The sequence below is a fragment of the Eupeodes corollae genome, chromosome 1, assembly GCF_945859685.1.
Source record: "Eupeodes corollae chromosome 1, idEupCoro1.1, whole genome shotgun sequence".
NCBI lineage: Eukaryota > Metazoa > Arthropoda > Insecta > Diptera > Syrphidae > Eupeodes > Eupeodes corollae.
This window is the reverse complement of record NC_079147.1, coordinates 235759079-235773139: the sequence shown is the minus strand read 5'-3', so window position 1 is coordinate 235773139 and position 14061 is coordinate 235759079. Positions and strand designations below refer to the sequence as shown.

At 33.5% G+C, this 14061-nt stretch overlaps 1 protein-coding gene across 4 annotated transcripts in view; it reads right to left on the bottom strand.

Moving 5' to 3' along the window:
* Window positions 1–14061, bottom strand: part of LOC129938784 (beta-glucuronidase) — an 82122-nt gene that overhangs the window by 30823 nt on the left and 37238 nt on the right. Inside the window, exon 1 of one of the 4 annotated variants that reach the window (XM_056046534.1) lies at window positions 9975–10166. The exons of the other annotated variants lie outside the window; for them this stretch is intronic. The gene's annotated coding sequence lies outside the window, so the exon portion shown is untranslated. Of the gene's footprint in view, window positions 1–9974; window positions 10167–14061 lie in introns of those variants that run through there. 4 annotated transcript variants of the gene reach the window in all.

Sequence of the window (14061 nt, the reverse complement as noted above, 5' to 3'; positions counted from 1 at the left end):
AGCAATAGGTGATTGCTTCCCATACTATTACACTGCCTCCTTTGCTTTTCCGATTTTTAAGATGCATTACTTCTTTTCTTAAATTATGAAGACAGCAGCTATATCCAATATCAATCAGGTCCGTCCAAATTATTTTTTTTTTATCGGAAAAGACGACGGTAAGCTAAGTTCGATTCTATCTGATCTGATTTGTTGCAAAATTAAGACGTTGGCTCTTGCGTACAGCATTGGTGTTTTTTTTTTAATTTGTTGAAATCGCATATGGTCTGCCTTCTGTTTCATTTGAGCAACAGTCTTTCTAGTAGCAATTATCCCAGCTTCTGCCTTGATTTTACTAATGGAAAGCCTTGAATTTAAAGCAGCTATCATTATGGCCGCCTTTCCTGAAATAATGTGGCTTTGTTGACTCTAACTTTGTGTTTTTTCCATACCTCTCTGAGTGCTTGAGGTAGTTATATACAACATTTGAATTCCTCCTAATTTTGCTAGCTATAAAACGGATGGTTTTGCCGAAATCCCGGTAAGCTCGAATTTGGCCTATTTCCTCCTTGGCTAGACCCTTACTTTTACCCATACTTTCTGATTCTATCAAAATAATACTCGTACAAAGCTCCCAAACAATCTGAGTATCCTTTTATCTGATTTAGAACACTATGTAAATTTAGATCTTGTCCATATTTATGTGACACAAAATGCGGAAAAAACCGCCAAAAAACTTGTATTTATTAATTTAATCCAACATTTTGCAATAAAATAATTAATTAATATATCTAACGGTTTAGGAAATATAGTCAATAAAAAAATGAAAAAAGCCTGTGTCTATTCATGAGATACGAAGTGTATATAAACGATACCAAATACACGAAAAGTGGGTGGATAAAAAGATGCCCCCTGAGTACACAATCTTAATAGCTTTATATTCTTGCAAACACTGGTCACTACTAATTTGTATCATTCTAAAACACAATGAAGTGGTAATTTTAAGTCATACCTTGTATATACGAAAATAGGCGGATGCCACGCCCCCTATATATCACAATTATATCGTTTATTTACATTACAAAATAATTTAACTTTTACTCTAACATGTTGTTGATTTTTGAAGTGCTTTATCTTCGAAACTTCTTTTTCAAAAGTTGAAATTTGCGGAAGTGAAAGAAACCATTATCATCAAACAGTCGTTTTTAAACAATATAAACGTTTTCTATGGCTTTCTCTAGAAATGCTTTGGCACCAGCATCACATGTTTTGTATATTAACACACATAGATATGTATGTATGTATATATCATTATGGAAATGTTCTTGGTCATTGACTTAAATGTTTCAAGGCTTTAGTGTTGTCCGAAAACGTTCCAGAATTGTTCTTGGTAAATGTTGAACAATTTGCAGTTAGTAGGAATTCGATTTACGTGGATTTCGAAAAATTTAAATTCGAACTTAAGACACATGTTTTGGCATTGTTGCCGACTTTGGTTTCCAGAAATAGGTCCAATGACTATTGTACCTTCTTGCTTGAAGCTTTGCACCCACTACCAGAGAAATTGCGTGCTCGTCCCATTAATTAGTCGTCAAAAAGCGTGGCGCACACATACCAATGATCAAATGCACTTCAAATGTTGCTCCGCCGCTAATGCGTGGTGTATTTCCGTCCAGTGACTCATGGACATTTTTAATTCCACAAATCCTGCACTTTGAATGAAGCCCCTAATTGCAATTGAAAATTGAAAAATTCCCGCTGGACAGCAAAATGTTAAGTTTTTTAACTTTATTATTGGTTCAGAATTTAGAACAGGCCTGAACATCCGCTGTAAAAAGGAAGAAGGCTAGTAATTGACTGAACAGTACCATTCCATGAATCGTAAGTCGCGCTCAAATACCTAAGCAATGTGAGCATGTAAATTAACTCCAGTGTATTGTCCAAAGCCATTAATATAGGTTGTTCTACCAAAGCTGAATATTAAAAAGTCCAGCCTCTGTATCAAAAATATTTGACTTAAATTTTGTTTTGTATGTATACAAAAACAAGTTGTTAGGCATACAAAGATTTCGGCACTAAAGGAGAACAAGGGAGTTGTACGTGGAATGAAAAATAACCATGAGACGTGTGAAGTGAAGAAGATTTACCAAGAATCAGGTGTGGAATTTCTTCGAAGAAGTACAAAATAAAACATCAAATTCACTAGCCGTCCTAGGCCCTGCAAATATAATATTGGTATTCAAAACTAGAGACATCAAGCTAGAGTAAACTGGCCGAATCTTTTACTTGAGGTCCATTAGCACCTTACGTTATTCGTACAAAATATAACGGGGCAGCATTTAAAAGAAATCATGTTGTCCTGTGTTAAATTCGAAATGAGTATTTCAGCAGGACAATGACATAAAGCACACCAGCAGAACAGCAAAGAAATTGGCACAGTGTCTCAACCTTAACCCAATTGAACATATTTTGGAAGATCCCAAGGAAAGATTCTGTGGCCTTACTATGTAACTCGATTCTACAATGAAATTGCTCGAAAGGTACTATGTACCTTTTTGACAACTTTCGAACCAACGAGAATCGAAAAGTTCTAGTAGTGCCAACTATATTCGTATTAGCTTTCGAATAAACGAAAAACTACGTAACTCGAAAGTAGAAATCAAAACAAGGCAAAATCGAAAATAATCACTCTACATCAAATGTGTTTGCGAGCGAAGTTTTTTTTTGTCAAAGAGTAAGTAAAATGTTGAATGTGAGTTCCATCTACCACCCAATTACACCGGGAATTCGTAATTGTTGCCAAAAATAGCGTTTGGATTTTCGTTTCTTTTCCCAATTCATTTCAAAATTCATCATCAGCGGGTACATGACTTCGATTGAAGTCAAAACTTAGGCAAATATTTTTGACATGGTTTCTGTGCAATTCTACTGTCTCGTCACCACCGATTTGATTTTAGTAACTTCTTGTACCCAAAAAAATTCAATGCTGCTTATAACTCATAATCGGAACAGCATTTTGTCTTCTGCGAGTAGTCATGTCGGACAGTATGGTGTTGCGTAAGAACATAAATCCGTCTTTAGAAAGACGATAGCCCTTAACAAAACTAGAGCAAAAGTGTATATTTTTCATTAAGAATGGGTTAAAATATTCAACCGTTTATATGAATGTATAAGTACAAACTTTTTCTCACTCAACTCCATTATTTTGGAATTATCTTTTATTCTTCTGCGTTTAACTTGCGCATACCGTTCCTTGAAAATTGAACCAAATTCCAAGGGTGTCTGTTTTGGAAAAAAAATAATTATTACTAAAATAATTATTTTTTTTCCAAAATTTTGATGGATTTTTTTTTTAACTGTCAAACAATGCGATACTCGTTCGAAACTTCAAATTTTTTTGAAAACAAGTTAGTGTAACCGGCATCCGATTCTACATTCATACCTAGTACGATTTTAGAGTAGAATCGGAAATGAGTTTCGAATAGAATGAAAAGTAGAATCGAGTTACATAGCAGGGCCCCTGGAAAGCGTAGGCCGTAGCTGAGAAGGCTTGGAAATCTATGTGAAGGTCTTACCAACTCAATGGGACATCTCTCTAAAGCCGTAAACAAAAATAAAGTCGATGCTACCAAATACTAGCTTCGCACAATAAGTACGACCATTTCCACTTCCAATATTTAGGAACTACATTTGTATATGGCAAGTTTTGCATTACTGAAAAAATTTTACAAGTCGTAAAAAGTGGGTAAAACAACTCGCAACTATTTCAAATACAGACAAATTAAGTTTATTTTTATTGCAGGTAAATTTTTAATCTTAAGATAAAGGAAATATTTTTAAAAAGACACATAAGCGATTTCGTACGACCCAGTCGTGTATCTTATTTTCTCTTGTACGTTAATTTCAAAATCAAATGGGGTGGCGCAACAGTCCGTTGTGAACCAGGGCCTAGTGACTTACAACTCTCAACCATTCCTGTGTGCGAGTACTGTTGTCAGGAATGGAAGGGACCTACAATTTTGGGCCGAATCCGAACGGCTAGTTTTTTGAGAAAGCACTTTTTCATGACAAGAATTACTCTTGAAGGATTTGTCAATTCCTCGCAAGAGGCAGTACCCGCGAAAATTATTTTTTTTTAAATTAAGGTGGCACAGGCAGGGATTGAACCCAGACCCTTTGCATGACAGTCCAACGCACTAACCATCATGCTACGGGTACTACTACGTTAATTTATGTCTTTTTAATTATATAGCTACCTTGATCTTCAATATAAATTTATATTTAAATGCGAATCGTGATTTATGTTTAAACCCTGATGTACTAAAATAATTATGAACCGGATTGATTTTACAAATTCTTAAGTTGTTTTTGAATACCTACTGCATCTAGTATTTATACAATTTTCAAACAAAAACAACAAATCAATAAGTACAGAAATAATTATTATCGAATTTTAATTTCTTGCAATTTGGTTTCTTAATAGTGAGGTTATTAACATCATGGTACCTGTTTTTTGAAATAGCATTCGATATTTGATTTCTTTTGAGCTCATTCAAATCTGATAAGACGCCAATTTAAAAACCAAATGATAACTTGATATAAAGTTTTTAATTTCAAAACAATAAATTAATTATTATTCGAGATTTATAGATAAAATACAAAAAACATGTATTAATCGATTGAATGTATCTTTATCAGTTTATCATCTTTTGATCATATTCAAACTTTAAACAGTCAAAGCTGCAAAATAAATGGCAAAGTCTTAAGAGTGCGGTATTAAAGTTGGTACCTGATGTTTGATGTTCCAACATATTTTAATTCAACAGAATATTTAAAAAGAAGCAAATGTTTAGTTTTCTTAAATAGCATAATCAATATTTGTATTTCAATTAACTAAAAGCACTTTAAGCTTTGTAACAGATAATTAAAGCTCTACTCATATTAATTCATAATCGTGATTGATTCATTTGTATAATAAATCAATTTTGAGGTTCTTATATTGATACTAAAAACTTAGTCTTACACGAATCTATGATTTAATCGTATCGAATAAAAAAGTTTAAAATTGCAGTTGATTGTCACTTCACTAGAATCTGAGTCAAGTCTGAGTCTTTTAGGGCATAGAGAAGGCGTTTTACATTGTTTACAAAACATGTACAAAGCAATTTAAAAAATGTCCCTAATTGGAAACCTAGTTAACATGTGCACTATAAAGTTTAATCTTATTTCTAAAATCTTAATTAATTAAATTATTTAGGTTAAAGGCCTTAAGAACCCCGATACAAAAATCTTTCACATTACTTGAGGAATTTTGTTCATCGCTCTTAGTTTCCAATCCCGATAATATCTACAACAAACTAGATTGTTGCAATTTATAATTTTTAAAGGCACGCCTATGGCCTCTTTTCTCGAGAGAAATGTGAACTTGGATGGTACGAGTTATAATGATTATTATTTAATCTTTATGCTAAACGTTTCACGCAATAAATACGTGTTTATTTTTTAATTCAATTTTGGAATTTAGATACCTACAAACGATCTTAAGTCTTTATCGTCTGCAGTAACATCTGCATTATGTGTGATAATGTTCTTTTATTTGATTAAAGTTCAACAGCATACAAAAGTCGTTGAAGCTCAATCGGACACCAAGAATGCTCAGATCAAAAATAATAAAATTTATAATAGCTGATAGATTGCTTGGAAAAATTTCTTTTTTCACGGAAAGCTTGTGTTAACGTTCTTATTTTATTAACTTGAAGTCGTTGTGTTTTTTTTATATTTAATTTAAAATTTACCTCGATTTCTGCCCTTGACATTTTTTTCTTGATTTTTTTCACAGGGTTAAGCGAACAAATGTCAATGTTTGAAAAATCCCTAAAGCAATGATAAAACCTTGGTGCACTAATAGAATAAAGTCGTACTCCAAAATGTTGCCTATAAAAGTTAACTCTTGAGTAGGCATTAACTCAAAATTATTATGATAGCGAACCTCTAGTTTTAAATGAAGATAAGTAATGTCTTGGAGTTGTCTTCTAAATCACTAAACTTAAGATAAAAGCGATTATAAAATTTTTTTTTTTTAGAATTCTCACTGAAATAAGATACTCAAGAAACACAAAAGACCCTTTATAGCTTCCTCAATGACAACAAGAATAATTCTTGTTAACTTCCCATAGAAAGTTATTGTAATAGGTCCGATTTGTCTAATTGAAATTTTGACATTTCTCGACGTTTCAAGGTCCCTAGAGTCGAAATAAAAGATTTTTAGAAAGCTGTCTGTGCGTGCGTGTGTACGTACGTTTGTACGTCCGTATGTTCGCGGCATTTTTTTTCGTCGTCCATAGCTCAAGAACCAGAAGAGATATCGATTTGAAATAAATTTTGTTATACAGATAATAAGGCAGAAAGGTGCAGAAAGTGCTCTCAAGAAAATTGCGTGGGTGGTTTTTTTACCATAGCAGTTTGATAAAAAGTTGACAATTTTGGTTAACCTTAAATATCTTACGAACCAAAAACGGTAGAGACTTGAATTAAATTTTATATAGTATATTGTAACGTGATATCAAGAAAGTATATTTTTTGGAAAAAATCCATTCAACGGTTTTTTTTATAAATCAAAAAAACTGAAAAAAAAATTTGTCATCTCCAAAATTGTACTACTAAAATATGATTTCATCTCCAAAACAATTTTGTGCAACGAAGAATAATGGTTTTGACATCTGATAAAATTTTGAGAAAAATCGAATTGACAGTTTTTTTTATAAAAAATAAAAATCTAAAAAAAACATTACTCAAAGTTGGTAAAAATTGAATATCGATTCAAATATCTTTTCAAAAACTTGAGATTTAGGCTTCAAACTTATTTTATCTTATAAGAAATATTGTTGTCAACATTCAGTAAAATTTTGAAACTCTAAAAAAAAAACAATACTAAAACTTGGTAAAAATTTACTTTCGACTCAAATAGCTTAACAAAAATTAAAAATATTGGCTTCAAACTTATTTTATTTCACAGAAAATATTGTTTTCGATATTCAGTAATTTACCAATAACTTGGTAAAATTTTTACCAAGTTTTATTATTGTTTTTTTTAGAGTTTTATTTTTTGTAAAAAAAAACTGTCTTTCAAAATTTTATCGAATGCTGAAAACAATATTTTTTTATAGGATAAAATTAGTTTGAAGCCAATATTTCAAATTTTTGAAAAGATATTTGAGTCGAAAATAAATTTTTACCAACTTTTGTTAATTTTTTTTAGGTTTTATTTTTTTTGTAAGAATACTGTCAATTCGATTTTTCTCAACATTTTTCAGAATATTGAAAACAATATTTCTTATAAGATAAAATAAGTTTGAAACTTAAATCTCAAGTTTTTGAAAAGATATTTTAATCGATATTCAATTTTTACCAACTTTGAGTAATATTATTTTTAGATTTTTATTTTTTATCAAAAAAACTGTCAATTCGATTTTTCTCAAAATTTTATCAGATGTCAAAAACATTATTCTTCGTTGCACAAAATTGTTTTGGAGATAAAATAATATTTTAGTTGTAAAATTTTGAAGGTGACAAATTTTTTTCAGTTTTTTTGATTTATAAAAATACCGTTAATTGGATTTTTTTTTCAAAAAATATACTTCTTTGATGTAACGTAATAATATATTATATAAAATTTAATTCAAGTCTCTAGCGTTTTTGGTTCGTAAGATATTTAGGGTTAACTAAAATTTTCACCTTTTTTGCAAACTGCTATGGTAAAAAACCATCCGCCCAATTTTCTTGAGAGCCCTTTCTGCCTCATTATCGGTATAACAAAATGTATTTGAAATTGATATCTCTTCTGGTTCTTGAGCTATGGACGACGAAAAAAACGTCGCGAACGTACGAACGTACGTACACACGCACGCACAGACATCTTTCTAAAAATCTTTTATTTCGACTCTAGGGACCTTGAAACGTCGAGAAATGTCAAAATTTTCAATTTGACAAATCGGACCCATTACAATAACTTCCTATGGGAAGTTGAAAATGGTGGCATTGTATTTTCTGGCCTTGATGTTTCTGTTGTGAAATTAATTCTAGAAGTATATTTTTATTAAATTTTTAGGTTAAAACTAACTTAATTAATATTTATAAAGAAAGTTCTAACATTGTTTTTTTGTAAAATCAAAAAATTTAATAATTCGGATGGCAAAGCTTTAAATGTCAAGAAATAACTTTTTAATTCTAATTACGATTTCTTGGAGGAAATTTATTCTATCGTTAGTAAAGCCAACTCTTGTTAGGATTTGTTAATTGTTGGCTTAAAGAATTTCAGACTTAAGTCTTTGGTCTGCCTCCACCTTGAGTTCGCATTTTATGGATGGACTCCTTTTTATGAGATCCACAAGAATATGATAGAATGTTTTTACGGCAACTTCATACGTTTTGCCTTAAGAAGACAACTATGGTCTGATCTTTATAACATTCCTGGTTATGAAAATCAGATAGAGCTTCTTCAAATGCAACCTCTATTGCAAACTGTCTTTATTCATCATATTTTGATTGGTGTAATGAATTTATTTGATTTATTAAAATCTGTTATTATGGTGACACACTGTTAAACCGTTAAAACAATCTCATCACGAGACAGGCCATAACTATTGCAAACAAATGAGAACAACGTTTTATAAACTTTCTAAAACGTTAGATTGTTCTTCTTCGTTCCTTCATCCTAAAAGAACGGGAAGTCCTATTTGCTAAAACGGCAATATTAGTGTGGCCTTATCCCAGGCAAATGAACAACCGATCATATTTTTATCCTTAGGCAGGCGATGGAAAAATGTCTAGAACAAGACTTTAAGGCTAAATTGGATAGCATAACCAGGGTAGAAGTTTACAAAGACATAAGAGAATTCGGCATTCCAAATAAATTGACAAGACTTTGTAGGTTAATTTTGATTGTTTTAACAAAGCAAGTGAAAAAGCCGGACGATATTGGCATCATCGTGAAAACCGAACAAGCTTTACGCTATTCCTATATCCACATCGAGTAAGCGGCACAATTTCAAACAAAAACAAATTACATGGTGGCGTCTACTGCGACAAGAATAGTTGGTCAAACATCAAGATAGTGGAGCATGAATTTGGGTTAATAGTAACAGCCTATAAAAACATAGGAGACAAAAATTAAAGGCGGGTGGCTAAATTTAAAATAAGTCTAAAAAAGTCTTTCAAAGCTTTTTAAATACATAAATATTATTATAACTTCTAAGCTGCTGTTGTAAAAGGCGATGGTTCTGTAGTTCTCACATACGGTTCTGAGAAAAAGGGTGCTTAGTAATAGGCACTCCGACTTCTTAAGCACGTTTGAGACGAAAGTTATACGGAGAATTGTTGGGCCCTTTTGTGAAAAAGGTTGATTCCGGAGACACTACAATCACGAACTGTTAGCAATCTTCCCGGAAACAAGTTTCGGCACTCCGGTGGACTAGAAGACACCTAGCTCGTATGAGTTAAGAGGAACCATCCTAAAAGTTCTCTTGTAGTAAATTTTATGGTAGGCGACAACATGGCCGACCAAGCTCTACTGGAGTGTTAGCTTAGACCAGGACGCCCGAAGCCTTGGTTTACCCAACTGGATAGCGTCGGTCAGCTCGCGATTGGGAAAAAGGAGAGTCTTGTTTAATGAGGCCAGATGAGCACAATTTAGTTTGGAAATTCTCTGGTCGTAAGATAAAGCTTGTTTTAAATAAAGATCTGAGTATTAAAAGACACTATTACCAAAAATTAAGTAGTAATTTTGTTCATAGCTGTACATTCAATCAAAAGTAATGTGTCATAGTTTACCCAACAAACCTTTTATATAAAATCTGTTAATTGTTCAAATTTCATAAACCTCCTTTTAAAAACATATTCAAACTTAACATGCAAAACAAACTTAAAACAAAAACTCAACTAAAACACCATGCAAACAAATTTGATACGAGATGAAAAATAAAAGTCACCAAACTTACCCGAAAATATTCCACCAATGATTGTAAATTTTTAATATCAATAAAAAAACAAAAACAAACAAAATCTCCAAACAATTATCGGGCTTTAAAAGTCTTGTAGTAGTCGTCTACGAATATTTATGCTCTCGACACCGTCTCGAGTTTGTGCTTAAACTTTCATATACAACAGCTCTTAGCCAAACTGAATTTGAATTTGTGTTATTGGTGTTCTTTTTATATAAAATGCTATCGGGAAATTACAAAAGGTATGATTTTTGTTTTTTTTTTGTTTTTAAACTGAACCTGCATAAAATTTTAGCAAAACAGAAAAAAATGGGAGCAAAAGAGATAAGATATCGCAAAAAAAAATAAACTACAACAAAAATTTAACTTAGATTGTGGGGGCAGAGTTTTATAAAACATAAACCCTCTGATAGATGGCAGGTATTGACTTAACCTCTTTATCGCTTGATTGAAGTCGCATTTTTATATAACCCTCTTTTTCGTTTTCAAATAAACAACTTGTCATAAAAATATGGTATGGTTTAGATACTGCAGTTACGCCAAGTTTGGATCGTTGTACTTCTCAACTTGCAACCTGAACTGGAGACGCGATTTTTTGTTAACTGTGAGGTTGATTACCTAGAGTCAGAGGTCTGCTAGTTTAAATGAAGTAAGAAGGGTTTTTTGTTGGCAAAATTTTCTCGTATCTCTAATACCTGTTCAAAATTTGTTTGTGAGAGGTATAAAGGCTGGAGTGTTTTGTATGTGGTTAGTTCCTGCTATCCAAAAAGTTGGAACTAATTGCTCAAAAATATTTAAATGTTGAAAGTGGCAAGCGGTGGTACGATTTGCGAATGGAAGTCGAATTAAAGGAAGTGTATAAGGATTACGCTTGACCTGGACGGTTAACATACCATGAAAACACTTATAGTACTGTCCAAAAAGACTGTTCATCTTGGAATAATTCGGACATATAATAAATTTCCTACAAACGCTAAGGGCAACGTTATTTCAAAGTGAAAAAAGCCCCAAAAAAACCATGTGAGCATACAAATTTCTCAAGGTTTTTTGTTCAAAATTCAACTTGTAGATAAAATTTTGTTTTTTTTTTTTTGCAAGAAACCAACGCTAAGAAGTTAAGTGGTTTCAAAAAATGTTATGTCGAAAATATCGATTTTTCGCTCATCCTGTCTAACGTTACTGTGTATCTAAAAGCACTTCAAGCAATAGCTATAGTTTTATTGTTTCCTTATCAGAAAATATAAATTTTATTTAAATCAAGGTAGAGTGGAAAAAGTGTTCGTTTCCATTGGTCAACTAATTAGAAACAGTTAAATTATATTTTATTTTGGTGAAATAAAAATAATCTTTTTATTTTGCATTAATAAGTAGAAAATCCTGAATTGTCTACAAAATAATTTTTAAATTTTGGAGGAAATTGCAATGGGAAATTTAAAGGATTGTGATTCTCCTACAAGGAAAGCGATTCTTGAGCCCTTTAGAGCAATTGCATCTCAAATGAACTGTTCTGTAAAGAAAGTGTTCAATGTAATTAAGCATTTTCAAAACTTCGGGACTTCTGAAAATGTTCCTTGTAAAAAACGGGCCCGTAAGACAAGCTCCCAATGGATCGAGCAATTAGTAGGCTGGCCAAAAAAGACTCAAAAATAAGATCCACGGAGATACAACGCCAACTCTAGGCCCAAGAACAATCAGAATATTTGTGGAAGTTGGATTACATGGTCGTGTTTCTCGAAAGAAACCATTAGTAACTGGAAGGCAACGTAGACTAAGAATATAGTTCGCAAGATCACACGCCAACTGGACAACAAACGAATGGAAGTACATAGTGTGGAGTGACGAAACTAAAATAAATAGGATGGGCCAAGATGGTGCACGAAATGTCCGAAGGCCAAAGGGAACAGCGTTCCACCCAAAATATGTTTCGCCGGTAATTAAGCATGTTTGGGGTTGTTTCTAGTGGTGAGAAGTTGGCCCAATCCATCGAATCGATGCAACGCTGACAGTTGTTCGATACATTGACATTCTAAAGGAATGATTAGTAGATTGGGCGGATGAAAACATGCCAGTGATATTCAAGTTTAAGCAAGACAACGACTCCAAGCAAACTGATGGAATTACAAACTTCCAAACTAAGCATGTGCTTGATGTTACTTTAGTAAACAACCGTTATTTATTAGTTGAGAATTGGAGAGTTTCCCCTTTGAATTTGTTTTCGGATCACAAGTGGATTCTTTTTCAAATTAATTTCGAGTCGAAAAACCCTCCGCCTTACAGAAATCCCAAAAGAACTGACTGGACGAAATTCAGTCAAATTGCTGATTCCAAACTAAACAACTTATCGAATCTCACTGAATCGAAAGAAGACCTTGAATCAAAGGTGAAAACCTTTGAAACTTCTATAAGTAAAGCTTTTAGAGTCTCTTGCCCAGTTAAATATAGCCGTAAACCCTTCCTTCTTGGTGGAATGAAGAACTGTCCAGTCTTAGGAAAATGACGAGGACAATTTTCAATATCTGCCACAAACATAAGTTTTACCAACCGTATAAAGACTCTCTTAAAATTTACAAGCAAGCCCTGTCATCACCCAAAAGACAAGGCTGGAGAGAATACTGTCAATCAGTCGAAGAAATAAAGGACTCCGCAAGGCTCAGCAAAGTTTTATCGAAGGAACATTGTAATCCTTCATTTCTAAAAAAGCATGATGGAACCTGGACAGCCTCTCCAGCCAGATTTCTTGAGCTACTGATGAAGACGCACTTTCCGGGTTGCGAGAGTGATAACCCAGAACAGCTTGAAACCACAGAGCTAAACGTAGCTCATGTGGAGCAAGTCAATTCCTTTATAACCAGAGAAAATATTTTGTGGGCCATCAATACTTTTTCTCCATATAAATCCCCAGGCATGGATGGCATACTGCCAGTTATGCTTCAAAAGTTGCATGATGTGGCAGCTTCATGGCTGGAACAAATTTTCAAAGGATGCCTCCTTATCAAACATGTGCCCATGTCGTGGAGACAGGTCAAAGTAGTTTTTATCCCGAGAAGGATTTCAGACCAATAAGCTTAACATCTTTTGTGCTTAAAACCTTGGAGCGCATTCTTGATTGCCATATTAGAGAAATCATAGTTGGACGACCTCTCGAAAGCTCTCAGCATGCTTATCTTAAGGGCAAATCTAGGGAGACTGCCCTCCATGAGGTAGTGAGTACTGCAGAACAAACAATCCATTATAAAGAATTTACTCTTGCCACCTTCCTAGACATAGAAGGTGCTTTTAACAACGTTCTTACCGAATCCATAGAAGAAACGCTCTTTAAGTTCGGTGTAGAAGACTTCATTCGAGAATGGATTATTTCCATGATCACGCTTGTGGTAGCAAGAAAAACACGTGAGTAGTGTAACACCCCAGGGTGGTGTCCTTTTGCCTCTTCTATGGCTTCTGGTCATGGATACAATTCTCGTTAAATTAGAGAGATGTGGAGTGAAGGCGGTAGCCTATGCGTATGATTTGGTGCTATTGGTGCAGGAAAGTACACCTCTGTGATAAGTGAAATCACCGAGTCAGCTTTGAAGAAAGTTAGCAGCTGGGAAACTAGTTGGACTAGGAGTTAACCAAAGTAAAACTGAACTGTTGCGCTTTACCACCAAATCTAAAGAACCGCCCTTCACGCTACCTCGACTTAACGGTCAAATCCTATTATTGTCTTCCAGTGCAAAATATTTGGGAGATATAATCGACCCTAAACTAAACTGGAATCTAAATATTGAAGTACGGATTAAGAAGGCCTGTGTTGCCTTCTTCGCCTGCAGCAAAACTTTCGGCAAAAAGTGGGGACTTCAGTCGAAGATGATTTTATGGACGTACCTCCAATCTTAACATATATTTCGATTGTGTGGTGGCCTGCTCTTAGAAAAGCCTATAATATTGATAAGCTAAAGAAGGTTCAGAGAACAGCTTGCGTGGGCACCACTGGAGCCATGAGTACTTGCCCAACGGACGCCTTAAACGTTATTTTGGATCTTCTTCCAATCGACTTTTTATTAAATACATAGTTTCCTGCAGCGCTATTAGGCTGAAGGAA